Consider the following 6,819-nt stretch of genomic DNA (forward strand, 5'->3'; position numbering starts at 1 on the left):
CGCCCTTGTACTAGACACACCAAGTTTGGAAGGGATTCATGTACGAATACGCCGTGACCATCGGGTATTCTGTACCCCTCCACCATTAGGGCTAGACCAAGTTGTGTTCCGGCTCTAATTTGGAGTTTCCCCACTTGTTAATGCAATCGTATGAGGATTTAATAGGAAGAAATTCTGTGTCAATACTTATACCGGATTAGGGGTCAATGGCCGTGACCATCGGGTTGACCTAATCTATGAAATCTCCAGGTCCAAACCTTCAATTGCATGACATTCTTAGCATCCTGTGCACTTTAGTAGCCCCTAGGGAATCCGCATCCGTGACCGTTCCTTTCCCCTGATTTTATACCCCTCTCCGTATTTTAGTCTCCACTTGTAGTTATCTTATTTAAATTAATAGAGTAGAGAAACCTTTCGAATCTGTCGGCTAGACAATAAGCGAAGAGGAAGTAAGGGTAGATCCTTGGGCCCAGGGAATACAACCCTCTCGTGCTCACACGAGAGGTATTACTTGACGACTCCGTGCACTTGCGGATCGCGCACATCATTACTCCATGAAAAGTTGGGATGATTCTTCCAACCTGAATTGTAGGTGTTGCTGTATGGATTCCCTTGAGGTCTCATTCCATTACTTACAAAGTCGACATTCTCAACTGAAGAAACATCACCAATGACAATTGGGCAATCGGAGGGAGCATGTCCTCCACCACAACCAGTGCAATTGGTCACGGCCGTCACTCTATTCAAAGCTATAAGATCTAGCTTCTTACTCAAACTCTCCACTTGGGCCGCCAATGAAGTTACCGCATCAATTTCATGGAGACCGGCCACCTTTTTTCTTCTCTCTAGCGTTCCACTGGTAGCTATTTAACCCCATTTCCTCAATCAATTGACGAGCCTCATCGGGGGTCTTGCTACCTAAGGTACCTCCTGCCGCTGCATCCAAGAGTTGCCTTGTACTCGGGTTCAAACCATTGTAGAAGGTTTGAACAATCATCAACTCCAGGAATCCGTGTTGCGGACACTTGCGCAGGAGTTCCTTGAACCTTTCCCATGTCTCAAATAGAGACTCCAATTCCAACTGAATAAAGGATGAGATCTCATTCCTTAGCTTTGCTGATTTTCTGGGAGGAAAATAACGGGCTAGAAAAGCTTCTACCATCTCCTCCCATGTAGTGATTGATGCCCTAGGTAATGAGTGTATCCACTGCTTTGCTTTCCCCTTTAAGGAAAATGGGAAGGCTCTCAATTTGATTGCATCATCCGTCACATCATTTATCTTCAGCATGTCACACACCTCGAGGAAGCTCTCTATGTGCCTATTTGGATCCTCACCGGCCAAACCGTTGAATTGTGCGGACTGCTGCAGCATATGGATGAATGCCGGCTTTAGCTCGAAATTCTGAGCTGTACTTGGGGGACGCACAATACTCGATTGTGTCCCCAACATTGAAGGTCTGGCATAATCTGATAGTGTCCGTTGTTGCTCATTTTGTTCTGCCATGTTGTCAGATCCTTCTACTTCCAAATCAGCTGGATTAGGTTGTTCTTGTATAGGTTCTTTCCCTTTCCTTCGAAGTGTACGTTCAAGCTCAAGGTCTCCTTCAATCAATATTGATGGATTCCCTCGGGTCATAACCTGGAGCTGCACCAAAAGTAAAGAAAAAGAAAATCAGAATGATGATAGAATAAGAAGATTTGAAATAGAATGAAGGGTAAATAGCTAAGAAAACAAAGTGCAAAGTATCTCTAAACGCCTACTCCCCGGCAACGGCGCCAAAAACTTGACAAGATCTCCTTGCTTATATCCCGCAACTGCACGGGTTTGTCGAAGTAATAATCCCGGGTGAGCGGGGTCGAATCCACAGGGAGTAGGGAGTAAAGACACTTAATTCGATTCTTAGCTATGTGGAGTATCAACAATGATAAGTGTGATAATGATTCAATTCTCAACAATTAAAAGCAACAAGTAAGAGAGCAAAAGTAAGGAGGAGGTAAGGCAATCGATAAAGATGGGGTACTCGGATGATGCTTCACCTAGGATAATCGCTTCAAGTGCAAGAACTCTCTATTATGCTTCCTAATCAATGCAATGGTGAGTCGTGGAAATCCTTACATATATAGTCCCAAATCTAAGGTCAACTATGCCTAACTCTATTCATGTCCCGGAGGAGAGATTAAGTAACCCCTCAACCTCGCACTTGAATAAAGTTGCAATGGACTCTAGGGATTCCAAGTGATAAATCACTTCCTAATTATAGACCTAACCCTTTGGTCCAGGCAGAAGGTCCCTAGCCACAATTAAGCCCTAGATACTAAGATCCTCTCAATGCTTCACTCCATTGCACGCGCAACTAGGCCCCAGCGGAGATTCATCCCTTAGACCACTCACTCTATTATGGCCGCAAAGAACTCAAGGAACGGAGGTAGAATCTATCACGCCAGAGGGGAAAGGGGACGCTCCTGTACCTCTCGACTCACCCTCTCAACCCTCTCCAACCTAGCTTTGTCTAACACTCGTGGTGTGTCACTCACTCACAAGGTTACCAATAAGAACTCTCAACCCTAGTGTCACTCCAGGGGAAATGTTCATACAATCAAGCATTCAAGGTTGGAACTCACAATAAACATCAATTTATTGAAAGCATAATAAAGAAGTTTAATGAAACGAATACATCCTAGGGTTCACAATCATCCAAGTACCCACTAGGGGTTTAGCTCTCCATGGAGCTTAATACAATCAAAGAAATCGAATGTAAAAGCAATGAATCCATAAAGAAACCCCCTCGATGGTCGTGTCGATGGTCTTGTGGAGAGTCCTCTACTCATTGTCCAAAGATTTCCTTCGTCCGGTATAGGATACGGATCGATCGAAGCTCCCCTACCAACCTTCTTCCTAATGGAATCACAATGTCAGAGCCGTAGAACTTCTCCAAAACCTTTGCCAATAGCCCTCGAAACCCTAGCCGAAGTCCTCTCACAAGTTAGGGAAAAGATGGAGAAAAGAATAATGAAATCGGGGCTGAAATCGGCTTTAAATAGGGCTGGAATCGGGCGACTACACGGGCGTGTATGATGTCACACGCCCATGGAATTTCCACAGGCGTGGATAATTTCCACACGCCTGCGTGGATTCTCTGCTTTCTCCGATTTCTCGGCCGACTGCTACGATTACTGCTGCAGTGCTATGTCGGAAATACTCCCGAATTCCATACTTTCATTGGGGTAGCATAAACGGGCACACGTTTACGTCGTGAATCACTTGCCTCTTCAATGATGTGCACGTTGGTGGATCTCTTGTTCTTATATGCATAAATCAGAATGTTCGAGTGTGACTGCCTTTGTACCTCTCCAAATGAATGTGCTCATTTGAATACGAGGAGGTTGGCACACACTCTAGCGTCTCACACCTAACCTATGTCTTCGCATTTGAACCTTAGCAAGATCTCCTCCAAAATAGGTGCATTATGATCCACATTGGCCTATTTCCTTCATACTCGGCCTCACAACCCTACCTGCATAAAAGTAACATAAAAACACACATATTAATGTAAAAACCTGAGAAAAGTAATGCTCAACATAAGGAATGAACGCTTCGCATTCATATCGCACAAGCACTTATCAACCCCGCTCACCCGGGATTATTACTTCGACAAACCCGTGCACTTGCGGGATATAAGCAAGGGGACCTTGTCAAGTTTTTGGCGCCGTTGCCGGGGAATTAGGCATTTAGAGATACTTTGCACTTTGTTTTCTTAGCTATTTCACTACACATTCTATTCTATATCTTCTTATTCTATCACCATTCTGATTTTCTTTTTCTTTACTTTTGGTGCAGCTCCAGGTTATGACCCGAGGGAATCCATCAATATTGATTGAAGGAGACCCTGAGCTTGAACGTACACTTCGAAGGAAAGGGAAAGAACCTGTACAAGAACAGCCTAATCTAGCTGATTTGGAAGTAGAAGGATCTGACAACATGGCAGAACAAAATGAGCAACAACGGACACTATCCGATTATGCCAGACCTTTAATGTTGGGGACACAATCGAGTATTGTGCGTCCCCCAATCATAGCTCAGAATTTCGAGCTAAAGTCAGCATTCATCGAGGTGTGTGACATGCTAAAGATAAATGGTGTGATGGATGATGCCATTAAATTGAGAGCCTTCCCATTTTCCTTAAAGGGGAAAGCAAAGCAGTGGCTACACTCATTACCTAGTGCATCAATCACTACATGGGAGGAGATGGTATAAGCTTTTCTAGCCCGTTATTTTCCTCCCAGAAAATCAGCAAAGCTTAGGAATAAGATCTCATCCTTTATGCGGTTGGAATTGGAGTCTCTATTTGAGACATGGGAAAGGTTCAAGGAACTCCTGCGCAAGTGTCCGCAACACGGATTCCCGGAGTGGATGATTGTTCAAACCTTCTACAATGGTTTAAACCCGAGTACAAGGCAACTCTTGGATGCGGCGGCAGGAGGTACCTTAGGTAGCAAGACCCCCGATGAGGCTCGTCAATTGATTGAGGAAATGGGGTTAAATAGGTACCAGTGGAACGCTAGCGAAAAGAAAAAGGTGGCCAGACTCCATGAAATTGATGTGGTGGTAACTTCATTGGCGGCCCAAGTGGAGAGTTTGAGTAAGAAGCTAGATCTTATAGCTTTGAATAGAGTTGCGGCTGTGACAAATTGTACCGGTTGTGGTGGAGGACATGCTCCTTCCGATTGCCCAATCGTCATAGGTGATGTTTCTTCAGTTGAGAATGTTGACTTTGTAGGTAGTGGAATGAGACCTCAAGGGAATCCATACAGCAACACCTATAATTCAGGTTGGAAGAATCATCCCAACTTTTCATGGAGTAATCAAGGACCACAGAAGACCATGGGGCCATCGGGGTTCCAACAACAACAACAAGCCCCTCAAGTGGAAAACAGAATTTCAGGCTTGGAAACCCGAATGACAGATTTGGAGAAGCACTTGGCTAGATTTGTTCAATCGGCAAATACAAGGTTTGAATCAGTCGAGGCTACACTTCACAATCACACCGCCTCCTTGCACAACCTTGAAAATCAAGTGGGGCAAATTGCGAAATCTCTTTCCGAAAGGCCACATGGAAGTTTACCAAGCAACACGGAAACCAACCCAAGAGAACATTTGAAGGCAATTGCTTTGAGAAGCGGTCGTGAGGTTGAAGGGAGGCTTCCGAGTGAGAAGCCGAAAGAACACGCACCCGAGGTCGTAGAGGTTGAGAAGGGAGCAAACAAAGAGAAAGAGGTGGCACTCCCACCTTTCAAGCCAAGAATCCCTTATCCTTCTACATTAAAGAATGACCAAGGGGATGAACACTATAAGAAGTTCCTGAGTTTGTTCAAGCAACTCCACATCAACATTCCTTTTGTTGAGGCTTTGGCTCAAATGCCTAAGTATGCGAAGTTCCTGAAAGACCTATTGACCAACAAGAGAAAATTGGAGGAGAGTGCTTCAGTGGTGCTTGATGCTTCATGCTCGGCGGTGTTGCAAAAGAACATGCCGAACAAGAAGAAAGACCCGGGAACCTTCATAATTCCATGTAACATCGGCAACTTAGGTGAGGAAATGGCATTGGCGGATTCAGGGGCAAGCATCAACGTCATACCATATACTTTCTTCCAAAAGCTAGGCTTGGGTGAGACAATTGGCGGACCGAATGGTACGACATCTGACGACTTTACAATTGGCGGACAGAACGGTACGACATCCGAGAGGCATCATTGAAGACGTGCTTGTCAAGGTGGACAAGTATATTTTTCTGGTTGACTTTGTAGTGCTAGATGTCGATGAGGATGCAGATGTACCCTTGATACTTGGGAGACCGTTATTGCGGACTTCCAAAAGCATTGATTGACATGGACGACGGAGAGCTCACATTGAGAGTCGGAGACGATAAGCTCACTTACCGCTTTTGTCGAAGCCATGCGGCATTCTCTCGATTTTGATGACACTTTGTATTTTTCTAGACACTCATCGATGAGATTGTTGATGAATATATCATGGGAAATGTTCAACGCGGATCCGTATGAAGGTTTGTTTGACCAAGAGGAGAGCAATGAAGAAGTAATGATGCTTGGTTCGACTGGAGAGGAAACATCTACCCCGGGAATCTTGAAGAAGGTAATCTAGAAAATGAAGAGGGCTCGAAGACGCCACCAAAAATGCCCCAAGACTGTTGGAGACGTACATGAGCCAAGAAAGTTGGATGAACCATTGTTAGGTGGTCCGAAGCCTGATAGTACACCCTCTACCCGCAAGAGACTTTGCTCATCATGCTTTCAAGTTATGGGTAAGAGGGCAACCTTCATTCATGAACCCCCATGAGGTAAGAAAGATACGTCAAGTTTAGTGACGTTAAACAAGCACTTCTTGGGAGGCAACCCAAGTGTTTACTATTTTCGTACCTTTTAGTTTAGTTTGTTTGCATCAATAAATTGTTAAGTGTTGGTGTTTCAATTTTTTGAGTGCTTGTGCTGTGATTTTATTGTGGGTTTTTAAAAGAATTCATTGTATGTCTTGTTGAGAATTGGCGAAGTTTGGTCGTTTGAGTTCTATTTTGTGTTTTTATCTGGTATATCTTACACAATAGGGCAGGCTCTGAGTGTGTAAACATGTTCAGACTAGTTCTGCAGAGCCTGTAAGTTTCTCTAAGTCATCAAGAGAAAACACACGGGCGTGTGGAAATTCCACAAGCCCGTGGGTGTGTACTGTGAACTCTTCCAAAGAGGGCACAGGGGCGTGCGGCTGCCCCTGTGGATGACCATGCGACTGGCGCACGCCCGTGGGTA

The 6,819-nt window shown here is 44.7% G+C and overlaps 2 non-coding genes across 2 annotated transcripts; one reads left to right on the forward strand and one right to left on the reverse strand.

Annotated features, from left to right (window-relative positions):
- The first annotated feature begins 1,007 nt into the window (after nucleotides 1–1,007).
- Nucleotides 1,008–1,114, forward strand: LOC120254968. Its single transcript, XR_005534847.1, has one exon. It is a non-coding gene; the product is annotated as a small nucleolar RNA R71 (small nucleolar RNA).
- A 3,180-nt stretch (nucleotides 1,115–4,294) lies between these two features.
- LOC120254956 lies at nucleotides 4,295–4,401 on the reverse strand. The gene has a single exon (XR_005534836.1). It is a non-coding gene; the product is annotated as a small nucleolar RNA R71 (small nucleolar RNA).
- Nucleotides 4,402–6,819: the final 2,418 nt, after the last annotated feature.

This window comes from Dioscorea cayenensis, unplaced genomic scaffold, assembly GCF_009730915.1.
Source record: "Dioscorea cayenensis subsp. rotundata cultivar TDr96_F1 unplaced genomic scaffold, TDr96_F1_v2_PseudoChromosome.rev07_lg8_w22 25.fasta BLBR01000770.1, whole genome shotgun sequence".
NCBI classification, from domain to species: Eukaryota; Viridiplantae; Streptophyta; class Magnoliopsida; order Dioscoreales; family Dioscoreaceae; genus Dioscorea; species Dioscorea cayenensis.